Raw genomic sequence first — 20,917 nt, forward strand, 5'->3', positions numbered from 1 at the left:
AAAATGGAGTGCGAAGATGGAGGGCAAGATCGCTACTACCCAATTAAGGGCCTAGATATACGATCGGTGATCAAGGATTTTTCCAATGAAAATCGTCTTGGATTATTTTTCCAATGAAAATCGTCTTAGAGTCTTGAATATTTCTGGTGAAGAGGATGTTTCGCACGGTCAGAGGGGATTATGTAGCATGATGCTAATAAAAAAAGAGGACGACTTGAACGCTATTTAAGAGTAATCCGTTATCGAGACAAAAAATCAGAAGAGGCATCCAAGCCAAGCATGGGAGGGGCAAGGAGCGGAGAACGGGAGGCAACAAGGAAGATGGAGAGGAGTATGGCTAGTAGGATGGTGGAGGAAAAGGCAATATTAAAGAGGTGTGAGGTGGACGAAGAGCATAGGGGCAGACATGCAAAGGGGAGGGTAGTGAACGGCAAGGTTAGAAGAGAAGACGTGAAGCACGCAGAACAGGGAGCTTCACGACGCTGTATCCTAGACTTGAGCTGTTGCACCCATATGGATACCAAACAGTCGAGGATAAGTGTAATCTTACCAAGATAATATTTTTAATTAGCAAGCTAGATAAGATAATCAAATTTTAAACACAATTGGCAAGATTCATAGTTTGTGAGCCCATGTATTTTTTTGCCAATCACGTAAGAAAACAATGTCATTAATCAAAAGGGATTCATGCTAAGCGTAGTTCATTCATGAGAGTGTGTGTATAAATTGGCGGCGTGTAATTATATTCTAATAATGTAAAAAACAAGTTTTAAAACTTGGTTACACAATTGGCCAGATTCATATTTTGTAAGCCCATCTAATACTTTTGGCAATCACATAAGAAAACAATGTTGTTATTCAAAGAGACTATGTGTATAAGTTGGTGGGGAATCGTTATAGTCTAAACAACGTGATGATGGCATATTTTGTGAGGCCATGTGGTTTTTTTTTTTGGGGCCAATCATGTAAGACAAGAAAACAGTGTCAAAAGAAATATTCACGAGTGTGTGCACTTGTGGCAGTCTAAGAAAGGGTTTTGCCGACGCTGGCGATGAGGCTTTCCACCTCATCCTTATCGATGCCGAATGCTGTCTCTAGCACCTCCTCCGGGAGGGGTGGGTAGGCGTCGAAGAGAGCGGCGGCGAGCTGCGAGGTGCCCGGGTTCTGGCTATTGAGGGCGGAGATGGCGAGGGCGGAGTGGTCCTTGTCGGGGTTGAGCTGGAAATGCACAAGGCCGCGAGGGAAGACAAAGAGATCGCCGGGGGAGAGGGTCTGCTGAAAGAGGGTATTGTTGGGCGTGGCGGTGACGAAGCCCACCTTGAGCGTGCCCTTGGCCAGGAAGAGCACCTCGGTGGCGCGGGGATGAACGTGGGGCGGGTTTAATCCCTTGGGGTCGAAGTCGATGCGGGCGATGGACAGGCCCTGCGTGTTGAGAGCAAAGAAGTTGGCTGCGCTGGCCAGGTTGACGGACACGCCCAGCCCTTTGATAGGTTTGGCGGGATACTCAAGCATCGTGAACTTGAAGTCGGCGTCCTGCACCTCATTGGCTGGCTTGCAGGTGAACCCGTTGAGGGTGATCATGCTGGTGTTATCCGCCACACAGAAGTCCTGCAGAGGGTCTCCATCGGCGGCCCTCACTTGTTGTATGAGCGGAGACATGAGCATGACTAGTGCCAGTAGAAGCAAGCTGCTGGCTGCTGCTGCTGCCATATTGGTTTGCGGATGGAGGGAATGCGATGATGAGGAGGGAAAGCTGTGAGCGCCCTGGGATATAATTGGAGATGATCAGAATAGATCCTCATGCGCCAGACGTGGTATTTATATGCTGCAGCGGGAAAGAACAAGTCTAATTATCCGCTCGCTCGCTCTCGAAGGAACCAGTCCTATCCGCTCCAAGAAAGAGTCGCCGCTTCGACAGACCCAGTCCCCGTTCGATCCCCGCTGTCGGAATTGAGGTAGGACGTCACCGCTGATTGACGTAGTCTCCAATTGCCGCCCATGTCAAACCGATGTTGACATCCGCATTCCAGAACCTTGTGGTTTATGTTGTATCCTTCGCATTGATGATCGCTGGTTTATGTCACGCCGGCCATAGGTGCCACGCAGTTCACGTTCTCTCTTGGAAGGGCAAGTAAACCTTCAAAGTTTTGGCTCACTGCTGCTAAGCTAATGCTGTAGAGATGGGACCACAAGGGTATGGATTCTAGCTTGCTTTTCTTTTCTAGGATGAATCTTTTTTTATTGGGTTTGTGTAGAGAGAGAGAGAGAGAGAGAGAGAGAGAGCAGATGTGATAATAGTTGATACATACCACACTTCCTTTCTGTTTTTATTTGTGCAAGCCCTCACACATGTAGAGAAAGAAGGCATATTTTTCTTTGGATATTTCGGAGTTTTGTAAGTGTCCACTACTGTGTGAACAACCTCTTCATAAGAGGACATAACATGGGGCCGTGGTGCCTATATAAGCCATTGTACATGGTGGAAGTATTATGATAATACAATTATTGCTGTGCTATGTAAGCTTTCTCTATTGTTGGTTATCACATCCTCATTGTACATGGTGGAAGTATTATCATAATACAATTTAAATTATACAATTATTGTTGTGCTATGTAAGCTTTCTCGATTGTTGGCTATCACATCCTCATTGTACATGGTGGAAGTATTATCATAATACAATTCAAATTATACAATTATTGTTGTGCTATGTAAGCTTTCTCTATTGTTGGCTATCACATCCTTCTCTCTCTCTCTCTCTCTCTCTCTCTCTCTCTCTCTCTCTCTCTCTCTCTCAGCACCATTTCCATGGCTTGAACCTCCATCTCCATCTCTCTTTGCACAAGTTCTGGTCCTACACTTGCATTATGAACATCTTCCACCCACCATAACATGAGCTCTTATCATGTGGATACTAATACAATATCAAAGCCCTGATCCATAATACTCCCATTAATCAACTTTCATTAGTAAAAATCCTTCTTCTCATCTTTACCTAAGCACACTCTATCAATGTTTTGCTTTGTTCTCCCTCTACGGAGCATCACTTTTTGAGATTTTTAGTGTGTTTTGAAGATAACACATAGCTACCTCATCACCTAAAGGGGCTTATCTCAACTTAAAGAAAAGGCGGGGAAAAATATATCTCAAACCAATAAAAAAAACATATATATTAGGGGTGACATGGAAAATTGATCAATTAATTTTAGGGCCTTCTAACTAGTGGTACAAACAAACCACGTCTTAAGCTTCACTACAACACGTCGAGGGAACAACAACGTTTTCTAGCAGCGCTTTTTTTGTGAGGATGTCAGGGATTACGCTAGCTGCTTCAGCAAACAAAATCTCACTGCTTAGCAACGCTTCTAGCAGCGAAATTTCGCTGCTACTACTGAGCAGCACTGTTAGTAGAGCGAAAATCTGCTGCTATACTATAATTTGCCGTTAGAGGTAGATATATATATATATATATATAGAGGGAGAGGGAGAGAGAGAGAGACGAGCATGTGTGAGAGAGAAAGGGGGAGACAAAGACGTGGTAGGACAACTAACTTCCTAAACTATGTACATAAGTATTTAAGATGAGATTAGATTTTCTTATACTCTGCTTCCCAAGGAATTAAATTCTCTCTTGGAAGGACAAGTTCTATTGAGTTTTGTAAGTGTCCACTAGTATGCGAACAACCTCTTCATCTCATAAGAGAGCATAACATGGGGCCATGGTGCATATATAAAGCATTGTACATGGTGGAAGTATTATCAAAACACAATTGAAATTATACAATGATTGTTATGCTATGTAAGCTTTCTGTATATTTGGCTATCACATCCTTCTCTCTCTCTCTCTCTCTCTCTCTCTCTCTCTCTCAGCACCATCTCTCTCTCTCTCTCTCTCTCTCTCTCTCAGCACCATCTCCATGGCTTGAACCTCCATCTCCGTCTCTCTTTCCACAAGTTTTGCTCCTACACTCGCATCATGAACATTCTCCACCCACCATAATATAGCTTTAATCATGTGGACACTAATATGATATCAAAGCCTTGATCCATAATACTCCCATTAATTAATTTTCATTAGTAAAAATCCTTCTTTTCCTCTTTGCCTAAGTATACTCTATCAATGTTTTGCTTTGTTCTCCCTCTACAAAGCATCACTCTTTGAGATTTTTAGTGTATTTTGAAGATAACACATAGCTACCTCATCACCTCAAGGGGCTTATCCCAACTCAAAGCAGAGGCAGGGGAAAATGCATCACAAACTGGTGCAAAAACACAGTTATTAGGGGTGACATGTAAAATTGATCAATTAATTTTAGGGCCTTCTAAAACTAGTGGTACAAGCTAAGCACGTATCAAGTTTGAATGCAAACCATCTACTAATCAAGTGATAAACCTTAATCACCTTGACTTTTGAGAAGTTCTTCGATTCCAAATCATTGATTGGTGAGTTGCTATCCTCATATATATCTACCCCCTTCATTTGATTCTTTAATTGCTTCCTCTTGCATATGCTTTTAAGGGGTGACATTGCTTAATCGGAAAATTAGAGGCATTGCTTCGATAACAATTTGAGGCTTTTCCCTAATATGGAAAAAGGTCAACAAATTGAAGCTCCCGAAGCCACAAGAAATTGGGGCTCTCCCAAAAGTACCTGGCAAAGTTGGCCTAATCACAACTGCTACCGCATCAAGAATTTGGGGCTTTTATCCAACATTGAAAAAATCATCCAAATGAAGACCGTACACCAATTAAAAAATTTGGCGTTTTTCCACAAGAAAGCCTTCAAGATTAAATTTACCATGCCACATCATCAACAAAATCCTTCATTATAGCTTCCAAATCAAGCATTAACATATATGGGTGCTCTCCCTTGGTCCCTAAGCCTAAAATGATAGCCCTATCACCGGGAAATGATGTCAAAAGAAGGTCATCATCAATAATGCATCAACATGGGGAGAGTTTTTTAGACTTCCAAAATCATCTTCTAGTTATGCAGGAGTTATGGATTCTATGCCCAAGATTAAAGAGAATGTGGGGGAGAGAGAGAGCTTGAGTTCCTTGGTGCAAAGCAAAAACACACACATACAAGAGACTGCAAGACACAAGAGAGATGGATGGCTGAATTTTCTTCTTTCTTCTTCTCTTCTCTACAACCATATAACTAAAAGGTAAGAGTATGTACATAAAGGGAAAGTATTGTCCTGCAACCACATACACAAAGTGGTCAGTCTATATTGTGAACCCAAATATATGAGCTGGCGGTATAACTATGACATAGCTATAGTACTTCAAAGGGGCTGTCACATAGCCTGTCATCCAATGGTGGCATATCAACAAATAATCGCACCAATTGTGCCAGTGACATAAGTGCAGAAGCTATCATCAAGGCGAGTCACCAATGTCCGTTAGCACTAGTTGAGCTCGATATCTCAACAATGATGGCCACCAAAAACTGAGTATTTTATAGTCGTGAGTTCTTTACTCGAGAAGTCCCCCAAAATCTCAATATTTTGGATATCGTTTTTCTAAGCCTTCTATAAAAGGCTTGGCTCCTTTTCCCTACTTTCTCTACCTAGAGGTAGGGGAGATGTTTATGGATAGAATAATATAGTCATTATGTATGGTCAAGCTCTTGTATCAGGTGTGTGACATGAGAGTTTAACATGTTGGCATCATTATGATTGCAATCTAAGAGCCCAAATCATCATACCGAAGGTCAAGTCTCACTATTAGTGGACACTCCACTCCGAAGGGCATTTGTTGGATATTTTGGAGGCTATTAAATGTCTAGTGGTGTGTGATCAAGATAGGGATTTGGTGCCTATATGAATAATTACACATGGTGGATTTATTATCATAATACAAACATTATTGTGATGTGGAGTCTCTATCAATTGTTGGCTATCACATCTCTCTCTATCTTTTAATCTCTATCTCTCTCTCTCACACACACACACAAACGAGCACCATGTACATGGCCTGATCTCCATCACTTTTTGCACAACTTCTTCTCCTACACTCACATCCTCCTCACATCATAGACATTTTCCAACCCATCATAGCGTGAGCTCTGGTCCCATGATACCAATAGTGTTTTGGGGAGGATCTCCCCTTGTACTATAATTTATAGGATTTGCAACTGCATTAAAATTTGGTATACATACTATTGAAGCATAATCCATGCCAAAGCTTGATGCATTTCATTCACACTTCTAGCAAAAATTCAAGCCTAACTGTGATGCATTAGATCAAAAACTAATTGTATTGTATAAGATATGGAGAAACCCATGTCCTAAAATGTAGTCTATTTCTATTTATATTTTCAAATTATGGTTTGTCTCTATATCCTCTATCATGTATGTTTCTATATATTTATTACACAAGTTCTACTCCTACACTCGCGTCATGAACATCTTGCACTGACCGTAATAACATGAGCTCTAAACATGTTGACACTAATACAATATGAGAGCCTTGATCCATACTACTCCCATTAATCAACTTTCATTAGTAAAAGCCTTCTTTTCCTCTTTGCCTAAGCACACTCTATCAATGTTTTTCTCTGTTCTCCCTCTACAGAGCATCACTCTTTGAGATTTTTAGTGTGTTTTGAAGATAACACACAACTACCTGATCACCTCAAGGGGCTTATCCCAACTTAAAGAAAAGATGGGAGAAAATGCATCACAAACCAATGCAAAAACATAGATATCAGGGGTGACATGTAAAATTGATCAATTAATTTTAGGGCATTCTAACTAATTGTACAAACTAACCACATCTTAAGTTTGAATGCAAACCATTTACTAATCGAGTGATAAACCCTAAGTACCTTGAGTGTTTTGAAGTTTGTCGGTTCCAAATCATTGATTAGTGAGTTGCTATTCTCATATATATCCACCCCCTTCATTTGATTCTTTAATTGATTCCTCTTGCATATGCTCTTAAGGGGTGACAGCATAATCCAAAAATTAGAGGCATTGCTTCAATAGAAATTTGAGGCTTTTCTCAAATATGGAAAAAGGTCAACAAATTAAAGCTCCCGATGCCACAAGAAATTAAATTGGGGCTTTTCAAAAAGTAGGGTAAAGTTGGCCTAATTACAATTGCTACCGCATCAGGAATTTGGGGCTTTTATCAAATATTGAGAAAATCATCCAAATGAAGACCCTACACCAATAACCATTTTTAGCATTTCTCTTCTAAGGCATGTCTTCATGACTGTGTGTGGTAGACCTTAGAAAATTATTAAAGTGATAAAAATAATCTTTAATATATTTGATAAATCACCGTAAGTAGAGGTATATCTAGTACTATAATCCAAACAAGTTACAAATTCATAAAGTAGGTTCCTACATTTTAGAAAAATGATCTCAACTCATTATGAATTTCTCCCAATCCTTAAATAGTATTTAAGAGATTAGAGCTTAAGGTTTATGGTTTAGAGCTTAAGGATTTGAGGTTTTGGGTTTTGGGTTTTGAGTCTAGGGTCTAGGAGTTAGGGTTTAGGGTATGGGTTCTAGGATCACACATTGCCTTTAATATGTGTGTGCGTGTGTGTGTGTGTGTGTGTGTGTGTGTGTGTGTGTCGGACCCGCATGTGTGTGTGTATGTGTGTGTGTGTGTGTGTGTGTGTGTGTGTGAGAGAGAGAGAGAGAGAGAGAGAGAGAGAATATCTAAATATAAATGTATGTGTGTTTGTGTTTAAGTAAGATAAATAAATTGAGGGAGTAAGCTGATAAAAGCGAATTTGTGTGCATGCATGTGTGTGTGTTTGTGCGTGTGTGTGTCCGTGGGATGACCCTCTTTTAAGATCGAGAGAGGCATCTTTCAATACTATATGTGGGATGACTTTATGTTAGAATTGAGATGAGTCTCACATCAAGAAACACTTTTTTAGGTACATCTAATATGAATATACACGTACATAATTAGATGCACATACATGTAGGAAGTTTGGCATTTAAAAAATGCTTTGTTAGACCACCTTTCGTACATGCGACGGCCAAATGAGCATCCTCCACCACAAGGTCATCAATTTATCATTAATTTAAAGATATATCATACATTCATGTCTACACTTTATTATCTCAAAACTCAACTATTTACTTATATAAGTGCTAGAATATGTCATTCGCCTCAATGGTAAATGACTTGTGGTACCATCATAATTTCTTCAAGATGAGGATTTATAGTAATCCTCATTCTAAAACTCTTGAGATGGTTTAATGTATTTGAAATCTCTTTCTCTCTCTCTCTCAACCCTCATTTTTTCCCTTCCTCATTCTTAAACACACACTCTCTATCTATATCTCCATATCTCCCTTCTGCCTCTCAATCTCTCTTCTCACTCCCTCTTCTCTCTTTCTCTCACTCTCTTCTCTATTTCTCTCACTCTCTCTCTAACCTCTCTCACTCTCTCTCTAACCTCTCTCACTCTCTCATGCATAAACACATTTGCTTACTTTAATCTCTCTCTCTCTATCTCTCTTACATGGATGAGCCTTAAAGCGCATCTAGAGCATTTTGGTAACAAGCTAGAGAATTCTTGGGGTGACTCTAACTGCCTACATGTAGGGGACGCCACCTTCCCGATGTCCAACTTGCTGATCACACCTTTCTCTTACACTTTCTCCCTTTCTCTCACTCATTCACCTCTCTCTCTCTCTCTCTCTCTCTCTCTCTCATTCACACATGCACCCACACATCGCTCTCACTCACACACACACATCACACCTCTCTCTCTCTCTCTCTCTCTCTCTCTCTCTTACATGCACACACACATGCCTCTCTCACATCACCTCTCTCTCTCTCTCTCTCTCTCTCTCTCTCTCTCTCTCTCTCTCTCACACACACACACACACACACGTGCGCGCGCGCATGCACACACACATTTATCTCTCACTCACTCACACACACACACACACCTCTCTCTCCCTTACACACACACACACACACACACACATCCCTCTCTCACATGACCTCTCTCTCTCTCTCTCTCTCTCTCTCTCTCTCACACACACACACACACACACACACACACACACACACACACCCACTGACCTGGTAGGACGGCCTGAGCTAAGGGCGGGGACTGGTAGAGAAGCAACGAGATGGCGACAGGGATGGCGATCGTGCGTTGATGGAACTTCAAGCAAATGGCTCCTCCGAATTCACAGGAGCCATCTATTTTGGGTTTTTTTTTTAACTTTCCAAGGCATTGTGTAAGCAATGCATCTATTATAATGTCACTTAAGCGATGCTTTGTTGTTTACAAGTGTTGCTTCAGGCATCCTTTATCTGATGCGTAGTAAGGTGTTGCTTATGCAACCATGAGTGCGACGGGGTTAGCGCGACACAACATTCTCACCTTCAGAATGCATCGTTTATGCAAGATTTGTCATCATTTAAATGACGTGTTTGCAAAAACCTGTCATTTTGGGCCCATCTTGCTAAGGCAGGGGGTTTGTTGTAGTGAGAGGACCGTAGGAGGCAATGATGTGTAGTAAGGCTAGGCGCACGGGAAAGTAAAGCAGCTTGGTCACAAGGCGAGCCCTCCCTAGGTTAATCAAGGCACAAGAAAAAGCATAGCATGCATGAGCACTAGCCAAATGAGCCCTAGTCAAGTAATCAAGGCACAAGTAAAAGCATAGCGAGCATGAGAGATGTAAGAGCTATATGCATAGACCATAAGATCTCTATGCAAAGAGATATAGAGCTCTATACTAATAGATATATAGATAACAGATTTTTGCATAAGATCTCAATACTAAGAGCTCATATGCTCAAGTACTCTCTATACTTAGAGCTCATATGCTCAAGTACTCTCTACATAAAGCTCATATGCTCTTATGTATAATATTTTTATTAAGTATGTATAAGAGCTCTACACATCGAGCTCTAATAGGAGATCTGTACATATTGGTTTCTATATAATGCTCTTATGTTTTTATGCATAAGAGCCTGCTCTATACATAAGAGAAATACGCATAAGCTCCAAGATCTTATGATTTTATGCACAAAGAAGAATAAGAGCTCTTAGCTCCTATACATGAGAGAATAGAAATATATATACTAAAGATCTCCATACATAGATCTCTTAGTATGAAGCTCCAAGCTCTTATTCACTTATACATATAGCTCATTTGATCATAAGTTTGGTATAATACACTTATGTTTTTATGCATAAGAGCATAAGCGCTATATAAATAAGAGAAATATGCATAAGCTCCAAGATCTTATGCTTTTATGCATAGAGCATTAAGAGCTCTTAGCTCTTATACATGAGAGAATAGAATTATATATACTAAAGATCTGCATACATAGATTTCTTAGTATAAAGATCTAAACTCTTATTCACTTATACATACAACTCATTTGATCATAAGCTCTATATATGGCATAGAGATCTTATAAATAATAAAGGTCCAAGCTCTTATTCACTTATACATAGAGCTTATTCATAAGCTTTATATTGCATAATGTATCAAGCCTAATGCATAAAAACCATTATGCATTAAACCAATGCATAAAAGCTTTAAGGATTTATGCTCAAGCCTAAAGCTTTATGCATAAGGATTTAACCAAAAGCAAAGAATCAAAGATACTAAAGAAGATAATAAGATGAAAGGCTTACCTTTTGATTGGTCGTTGGAATGAAGCTAACTATAAGAAACCCTAAGACCTAAACCTCCAAAAAATCAAACATAATAAAGTTAATTTAAAAAACATTTAATAAGTTTACCTAGTAAAAGAGGAGATTTAAAACAAATAGTTATAATCTCAAGTTTTAGAGATAGAGAAGTGAGAATACAAAGAATAATATAAGAATAAAAAATATAGAGGTAAGTATAATAATCTCCTTCCAATCTTACATATGCATATAAATGAATGAAAATAAAGAAAGGAGAGGAACAGAGAGGAGAAAACCTTACCTTGAGGATGAGTTCATGATTTTCTTGCTTGAGGTGGGGAAGAACACAAAGGGAAGAGAGAGAATGAGATTGTTACTCGAGGTAGAGGAGATGAAAGCACTTAAAGGGAAGAGTTCTTACTTGAGGTAGGGGAGTGGAAGCAACTGATATATGTCTTTTCATTGCAAATTTTACGAAGGGAGGAAAAGTTCTAAGATTGGCAAGACAAAAGCATAGGTCACATGTGGCATGTGAGAATCCTAGATTAGAGAAGGTATAAATATCCAAGCCTGAATAATCCCCTAAATTCAACAGATATTCTAAATCTAGTCTATAATGAGATCATGACATGACGTGTACACAATTACTCCACCGAATGATGAGGATCCTCATGGATTCACCAGCATGGCAACACTTAGAAGACAAGTGGTTGCAATTCAAGGAGGAGACACGTCACTTATGGCTTAGATTGGGGATGGATGGATTCAATCCATTTTGTCTCAAATCAATAGTATGGACCACATGGCTAGTGGTAGTAGTAAACTACAATATCCCTTCATGGAATTCCATATAGAAGGGTCATGTGATGCTAGATCTTCTCATGCCCAAAAAGCACAAAGTCAATAACATGGATGTGTATCTTAATCTGTTAATTAAGAAGCTTGAGATATTATGGTGTGGCATCCAAGTGCATGATGTGTCCTGGTCGCTTTCACAATGTAGTGGAGAGATGAACAAAATTTAAATGTGGATAATGCATGACTTTCTAGGATATGGAGAGTGCTTTAGTATGCATTCTAACCTTAATAATTTACTTAGAGTTTTACATTAGTGTATGATGTGTCAAATATAAATTATATACTCTAAACACAACATATTTGTCTCTTGCAAGCAAATTAGTTTTTGCCTTTGATGTATGATGTATCAAATATAAATTGTATACTCTAAACACCACATATTTGTCTCTTGAAAACAATTAGGACACAACTTTGGCCATAGTTCTTGTCCAATTTGTGGACCATCACTTGTTACATCATGGCTAGATCATCTCAAGAACGTCCTGTATGGGAATCATTTACTGATTTTCTCCATATGATCATGAGAAGTTTGTTCCATCTAAAAATGGAGTTCCCCCACATAGTCTAATATTAGGTGATTGGTAAGTGGTGTGGAGAGGATCAACCTAAACGCCACCCCTGTATTTAATCTCCTTTTGACGTTCAGATTTGGCAAATATAAAATTCATTCATTTTCTAGATCAAATACACATCCTAAAAAGTGTGGCATCAAACATTTAGGATCACTCATTTGGCAAGAGAGATTCTCTTCTTGTTTGGGAGGATTGAGATTTATTGATCATCTCCTAACCAGTTGGCCAAGCATTCAAGAAAATGAAAAAGGTGGCGTCACCTCTATGACACCTTGGATCTTGACAAAGAAGGAGCATGAGAGAGGAAAGGATCAAATTGCATCCATTCAAGAAAACCAAAAGGTGTCCTCACCTATGGCACCTTGGATCGTGACAAAGAAGGAGCATAAGAGAGTGAAGGATCAAGTTTCATCCATTCACACATATACATATGTCATGTGTTCTTTAAAAGGGAAATTTCCAAAAACTGTAAGATTCCTCCCCCAGCCCCTCAAAATGTCCAGTTTCTCTCCTTGTAATCAATCCCCTTTTCAGAATAATAACAGATCTTGTTTCTATCTGTTTTGGCCTAGAGAGAGAAAATATTTTAGAGAGAGATAATTCAATTTTTGGATATCTTTGGATGGCAAAATATCCCTTCCTATTAAAATGATTTCCCTTGAAACATAAATTCAAAAAGAAATTTCCAGTTTGCAATTGGAATAAATCGAAAATAGGTAAAAAGGACCTTAGGGTCCAGATTTTCTGAACATTTTGAATTAAGGTTCCTATGGACCAATAGGATTAATCCAAATGTAGGGAGGAGATAAATTGAAGAATAAAATAAAATCTCCCAAAACTGAGTAAATGCTCACATAAGATGAAGACTTGACTAAGGACAAGGTTTATTAGTTAAAAAAGAAGAGATATTTAGAGGAAATGATGCATTTTTGACACCTCAGTGTGGGGAATTCCCCTCATGAAGGAGGCACCTATTTCACATGTGTGGATGAGTTTTAAACTCACAAATAATGAGATATTTTTATCTCTCCTCTCTCCTGTTTCAACTAGATCCAAAAAGTAAGCTAAATTGACCTAAAAATGGTCAAAAAGTGACCAAACTGATCTGGAAAATTCTAGAATCAGTTTGCTTGGTTAGAGGCTCCCTTTTTCCTATAAATCGAAGCCTCCCCCTTTGTAAAAGGTTAATAATGTTTATGCGCTGCTACTCTACTCCTCCCCAGAGTTAAATACATTGAATTCACTCGATAATTCAATTATTTTTTACTAAATCCTCTCCAAAAGAACTAGTGGCCACTCTTGCTGCAAACAAGAGTAGAACCCTCAATCCCTCAAGCCAAAGGAAAGCTTACAAACTCCATGTAAGCTTAATTCTTACTTATTGTGAATTTTAAATCTATGGTTTTCTTAAATTTTATGCTTTGAAAATGTTTGAATTAAAATCTGATGCTATGCCTTGATGGAAAGGCCACCCCCTTCTCTTCTTTACAATTCAGCCCTTCTTAATCTTGGAAAGTTTAATTAAATGATTGATTAAACTCTTTTCATTGTTTAATCTCTGATTTTTAGAAAATGGAGTAGATTAGAGATATTAGAATTCAAATTGGATTAATTCAAGTCATAAATTGAATGTTAAAATTGAGAAATGGTCAGCTATACAAAGGAGGTTATGGTAAAATCTTCTTAAATTTTGTGGAACTGAAGTTTATCATATATCATTAGAATATTCTAAAAGAGTAATTCCTTCCATTTGTGCATTCTAAAAGATTTATTTCAAAAGTGTCATTCTCATCAATTTTGATTTTATGCATAGAAAGATGCATAAAGGAATTTATTTTTAATTCAAAAGTGTCATTCTCATTAATTTTGATTTTATACATAGAAATATGCATAAAAGAATTTATTTTTATGTCAAAAGTTTTATTCTCATTAATTTTGGTTTTATGCATAGAAAGATGAATAAAGGAATTTATTTTTATTTCAAAAGTTTCATTCTCATTAATTTTGATTTTATGCATAGAAAGATGCATAAAGGAATTTATTTTTAATTAGAGTCATTCTTAAAAGAGCTATATAAATAAGAGAAATATGCATAAGCTCCAAGATCTTATGCTTTTATGCATAGAGCATAAGAGCTCTTAGCACTTATACATGAGAGAATAGAATTATTTATACTAAAGATCTACATACATAGATTTCTTAGTATAAAGATCCAAACTCTTGTTCACTCATACATACAGCTCATTTGATCATAAGCTCTATATATGGCATAGAGATCTTATGAATTATAAAGGTCCAAGCTCTTATTCACTTATACATAGAGCTTATTCATAAGCTTGATATTGCATAATGTATCAAGCCTAATGCATAAAAACCATTATGCATTAAATCTATGCATAAAAGCTTTTAGGATTTATGCTCAAGCCTAAAGCTTTATGCTTAAGGCTTCAACCAAAAGCAAGGAATCAAAGAGACTAAAGAAGATAATAATATGAAAGGCTTACCTCTTGATTGGTTGTTGGAATGAAGCTAACTATAAGAGACCCTAAAACCTGAACCTCCAAAAAATCAAACATAATAAAGTTAATTTAAAAAACATTTAATAAGTTTACCTAGTAAAAGAGGAGATTTAAAACAAATAGTTATAATGTCAAGTTTTAGAGATAGAGAAGTGAGAATAGGAAGAATAATATAAGAATAAAAAAGACAGAGGTAAGTATAATAATCTCGTTCCAATCTTACATATGCATATAAATGAATGAAAATAAAGAAAGGAGAGGAACAGAGAGGAGAAAACCTTACCTTGAGGATGAGTTCATGATTTTCTTGCTTGAGGTAGGGAAGAACACAAAGGGAAGAGAGAGAATGAGATTGTTACTCGAGGTAGAGGAGATGAAAGCACTTAAAGGGAAGAGTTCTTGCTTGAGGTAGGGGAGTGGAAGCAACTGATATATGTCTTTTCATTGCAAATTTTGCGAAGGGAGGAAAAGTTCTAAGATTGGCAAGACAAAAGCATAGGTCACATGTGGCATGTGAGAATCCTAAATTTTTTATTTCAGTATGTGGTTATACATCTGTGCATTATAGCCACATGTATACTCATGCCCATAGACACATATTAAGATTAGAGAAGGTATAAATATCCAAGCCTGAATGATCCTCTATTTTTGGGAGAGCCATGTCTAATTTCTTATAGTTTTGTAGGTATCCATGAGAAATGATACTTCACCTTCATCATATGTCAAGGATGATGTTTTTCCCATGAGGAGTCATCATGAGTGGTTTTGTCACAAGATTCCATCTCTATGTGAGATGAAAGGGATAAATTGTGTGTTTATAGTAATGGGCATGTGTGTTTATAGTAATGGACATGCGAGAAGAATTCTTTGGTGAGTATATATGTTAATTTCTCTCCCTTGCACGCATTTAATTGAAGTGTTTATATGTTTTTTCGTTTATTTAGGATGAGTATTAGGAGGAGACAGATTGTAGTATGAGGGATTTAGTGCATCATTACTCTATAACAAGAAGATGATTGTGTAAAGCATTGAGATGTCTCTAGGAGAGAATTGATGTGAATGAGGTCATGAGTTGGTATCCTATGCACAATCAATAAATGTTTCCATCAATGCCACATAAAGTTAACCCTTCGTGTGACCTTGGAGCTACTGAACTTGCCAACCATGTACGATTGGAGCAAGCTTAGCGTTACAAGCATCTTTCAATGTGTGCTTATGTTTTGTTGTTTACTTCTTTTGTATGTTTATTTCCTAATCTCTTCAATTAATCTATGTACTTTCTAATCTCTTAAAATTTACTGATTTTCTCCATATGATCATGAGAAGTTTGTTCCATCTAAAAATGGAGTTCCCCCACATAGTCTAATATTAGGTGATTGGTAAGTGGTGTGGAGAGGATCAACCTAAACGCCACCCCCGTATTTAATCTCCTTTTGACGTTCAGATTTGGCAAATATAAAATTCATTCATTTTCTAGATCAAATACACATCCTAAAAAGTGTGGCATCAAACATTTAGGATCACTCATTTGGCAAGAGAGATTCTCTTCTTGTTTGGGAGGATTGAGATTTATTGATCATCTCCTAACCAGTTGGCCAAGCATTCAAGAAAATGAAAAAGGTGGCGTCACCTCTATGACACCTTGGATCTTGACAAAGAAGGAGCATGAGAGAGGAAAGGATCAAATTGCATCCATTCAAGAAAACCAAAAGGTCCTTGGATCGTGACAAAGAAGGAGCATAAGAGAGTGAAGGATCAAGTTTCATCCATTCACACATATACATATGTCATGTGTTCTTTAAAAGGGAAATTTCCAAAAACTGTAAGATTCCTCCCCCAGCCCCTCAAAATGTCCAGTTTCTCCCCTTGTAATCAATCCCCTTTTCAGAATAATAACAGATCTTGTTTCTATCTGTTTTGGCCTAGAGAGAGAAAATATTTGAGAGAGAGATAATTCGGTTTTTAGATATCTTTGGATGGCAAAATATCCCTTCCTATTAAAATGATTTCCCTTGAAACATAAATTCAAAAAGAAATTTCCAGTTTCCAATTGGAATAAATCGAAAATAGGTAAAAAGGACCTTAGGGTCCAGATTTTCTGAACATTTTGAATTAAGGTTCCTATGGACCAATAGGATTAATCCAAATGTAGGGAGGAGATAAATTGAAGAATAAAATAAAATCCCCCAAAACTGAGTAAATGCTCACATAAGATGAAGACTTGACTAAGCCCTAAAAATGGTCAAAAAGTGACCAAACTGATCTGGAAAATTCTAGAATCAGTTTGCTTGGTTAGAGGCTCCCTTTTTCCTATAAATCGAAGCCTCCCCCTTTGTAAAAGGTTAATAATGTTTATGCACTGCTACTCTACTCCTCCCCAGAGTTAAATACATTGAATTCACTCGATAATTCAATTATTTTTTACTAAATCCTCTCCAAAAGAACTAGTGGCCACTCTTGCTGCAAACAAGAGTAGAACCCTCAATCCCTCAAGCCAAAGGAAAGCTTACAAACTCCATGTAAGCTTAATTCTTACTTATTGTGAATTTTAAATCTATGGTTTTCTTAAATTTTATGCTTTGAAAATGTTTGAATTAAAATCTGATGCTATGCCTTGATGGAAAGGCCACCCCCTTCTCTTCTTTACAATTCAGCCCTTCTTAATCTTGGAAAGTTTAATTAAATGATTGATTAAACTCTTTTCATTGTTTAATCTCTGATTTTTAGAAAATGGAGTAGATTAGAGATATTAGAATTCAAATTGGATTAATTCAAGTCATAAATTGAATGTTAAAATTGAGAAATGGTCAGCTATACAAAGGAGGTTATGGTAAAATCTTCTTAAATTTTGTGGAACTGAAGTTTATCATATATCATTAGAATATTCTAAAAGAGTAATTCCTTCCATTTGTGCATTCTAAAAGATTTATTTCAAAAGTGTCATTCTCATCAATTTTGATTTTATGCATAGAACGATGCATAAAGGAATTTATTTTTAATTCAAAAGTGTCATTCTCATTAATTTTGATTTTATACATAGAAATATGCATAAAAGAATTTATTTTTATGTCAAAAGTTTTATTCTCATTAATTTTGGTTTTATGCATAGAAAGATGAATAAAGGAATTTATTTTTATTTCAAAAGTTTCATTCTCATTAATTTTGATTTTATGCATAGAAAGATGCATAAAGGAATTTATTTTTAATTAGAGTCATTCTTAAAAGAGCTATATAAATAAGAGAAATATGCATAAGCTCCAAGATCTTATGCTTTTGTGCATAGAGCATAAGAGCTCTTAGCACTTATACATGAGAGAATAGAATTATTTATACTAAAGATCTACATACATAGATTTCTTAGTATAAAGATCCAAACTCTTGTTCACTCATACATACAACTCATTTGATCATAAGCTCTATATATGGCATAGAGATCTTATGAATTATAAAGGTCCAAGCTCTTATTCACTTATACATAGAGCTTATTCATAAGCTTGATATTGCATAATGTATCAAGCCTAATGCATAAAAACCATTATGCATTAAATCAATGCATAAAAGCTTTTAGGATTTATGCTCAAGCCTAAAGCTTTATGCTTAAGGCTTCAACCAAAAGCAAGGAATCAAAGAGACTAAAGAAGATAATAATATGAAAGGCTTACCTCTTGATTGGTTGTTGGAATGAAGCTAACTATAAGAGACCCTAAAACCTGAACCTCCAAAAAATCAAACATAATAAAGTTAATTTAAAAAACATTTAATAAGTTTACCTAGTAAAAGAGGAGATTTAAAACAAATAGTTATAATGTCAAGTTTTAGAGATAGAGAAGTGAGAATAGGAAGAATAATATAAGAATAAAAAAGACAGAGGTAAGTATAATAATCTCCTTCCAATCTTACATATGCATATAAATGAATGAAAATAAAGAAAGGAGAGGAACAGAGAGGAGAAAACCTTACCTTGAGGATGAGTTCATGATTTTCTTGCTTGAGGTAGGGAAGAACACAAAGGGAAGAGAGAGAATGAGATTGTTACTCGAGGTAGAGGAGATGAAAGCACTTAAAGGGAAGAGTTCTTGCTTGAGGTAGGGGAGTGGAAGCAACTGATATATGTCTTTTCATTGCAAATTTTGCGAAGGGAGGAAAAGTTCCAAGATTGGCAAGACAAAAGCATAGGTCACATGTGGCATGTGAGAATCCTAAATTTTTTATTTCAGTATGTGGTTATACATCTGTGCATTATAGCCACATGTATACTCATGCCCATAGACACATATTAAGATTAGAGAAGGTATAAATATCCAAGCCTGAATGATCCTCTATTTTTGGGAGAGCCATGTCTAATTTCTTATAGTTTTGTAGGTATCCATGAGAAATGATACTTCACCTTCATCATCTGTCAAGGATGATGTTTTTCCCATGAGGAGTCATCATGAGTGGTTTTGTCACAAGATTCCATCTCTATGTGAGATGAAAGGGATAAATTGTGTGTTTATAGTAATGGGCATGTGTGTTTATAGTAATGGACATGCGAGAAGAGTTCTTTGGTGAGTATATATGTTAATTTCTCTCCCTTGCACGCATTTAATTGAAGTGTTTATATGTTTTTTCGTTTATTTAGGATGAGTATTAGGAGGAGACAGATTGTAGTATGAGGGATTTAGTGCATCATTACTCTATAACAAGAAGATGATTGTGTAAAGCATTGAGATGTCTCTAGGAGAGAATTGATGTGAATGAGGTCATGAGTTGGTATCCTATGCACAATCAATAAATGTTTCCATCAATGCCACATAAAGTTAACCCTTCGTGTGACCTTGGAGCTACTGAACTTGCCAACCATGTACGATTGGAGCAAGCTTAGCGTTACAAGCATCTTTCAATGTGTGCTTATGTTTTGTTGTTTACTTCTTTTGTATGTTTATTTCCTAATCTCTTCAATTAATCTATGTACTTTCTAATCTCTTAAAATTTACTGATTTTCTCCATATGATCATGAGAAGTTTGTTCCATCTAAAAATGGAGTTCCTCCACATAGTCTAATATTAGGTGATTGGTAAGTGGTGTGGAGAGGATCAACCTAAACGCCACCCCCGTATTTAATCTCCTTTTGACGTTCAGATTTGGCAAATATAAAATTCATTCATTTTCTAGATCAAATACACATCCTAAAAAGTGTGGCATCAAACATTTAGGATCACTCATTTGGCAAGAGAGATTCTCTTCTTGTTTGGGAGGATTGAGATTTATTGATCATCTCCTAACCAGTTGGCCAAGCATTCAAGAAAATGAAAAAGGTGGCGTCACCTCTATGACACCTTGGATCTTGACAAAGAAGGAGCATGAGAGAGGAAAGGATCAAATTGCATCCATTCAAGAAAACCAAAAGGTCCTTGGATCGTGACAAAGAAGGAGCATAAGAGAGTGAAGGATCAAGTTTCATCCATTCACACATATACATATGTCATGTGTTCTTTAAAAGGGAAATTTCCAAAAACTGTAAGATTCCTCCCCCAGCCCCTCAAAATGTCCAGTTTCTCCCCTTGTAATCAATCCCCTTTTCAGAATAATAACAGATCTTGTTTCTATCTGTTTTGGCCTAGAGAGAGAAAATATTTGAGAGAGAGATAATTCGGTTTTTAGATATCTTTGGATGGCAAAATATCCCTTCCTATTAAAATGATTTCCCTTGAAACATAAATTCAAAAAGAAATTTCCAGTTTCCAATTGGAATAAATCGAAAATAGGTAAAAAGGACCTTAGGGTCCAGATTTTCTGAACATTTTGAATTAAGGTTCCTATGGACCAATAGGATTAATCCAAATGTAGGGAGGAGATAAATTGAAGAATAAAATAAAATCCCCCAAAACTGAGTAAATGCTCACATAAGATGAAGACTTGACTAAGCCCTAAAAATGGTCAAAAAGTGACCAAACTGATCTGGAAAATTCTAGAATCAGTTTGCTTGGTTAGAGGCTCCCTTTTTCCTATAAATCGAAGCCTCCCCCTTTGTAAAAGGTTAATAATGTTTATGCACTGCTACTCTACTCCTCCCCAGAGTTAAATACATTGAATTCACTCGATAATTCAATTATTTTTTACTAAATCCTCTCCAAAAGAACTAGTGGCCACTCTTGCTGCAAACAAGAGTAGAACCCTCAATCCCTCAAGCCAAAGGAAAGCTTACAAACTCCATGTAAGCTTAATTCTTACTTATTGTGAATTTTAAATCTATGGTTTTCTTAAATTTTATGCTTTGAAAATGTTTGAATTAAAATCTGATGCTATGCCTTGATGGAAAGGCCACCCCCTTCTCTTCTTTACAATTCAGCCCTTC

At 37.0% G+C, this 20,917-nt stretch overlaps 1 pseudogene; it reads right to left on the minus strand.

Annotated features, from left to right (window-relative positions):
* Window positions 1–1,023: 1,023 nt before the first annotated feature.
* On the minus strand, window positions 1,024–1,710 carry LOC147626416 (germin-like protein 8-2 pseudogene; annotated as a pseudogene).
* Between the last annotated feature and the right edge of the window lie 19,207 nt (window positions 1,711–20,917).

This window comes from Cibotium barometz, chromosome 22, assembly GCF_041138505.1.
Source record: "Cibotium barometz isolate CiBa-2024 chromosome 22, ASM4113850v1, whole genome shotgun sequence".
NCBI classification, from domain to species: Eukaryota; Viridiplantae; Streptophyta; class Polypodiopsida; order Cyatheales; family Cibotiaceae; genus Cibotium; species Cibotium barometz.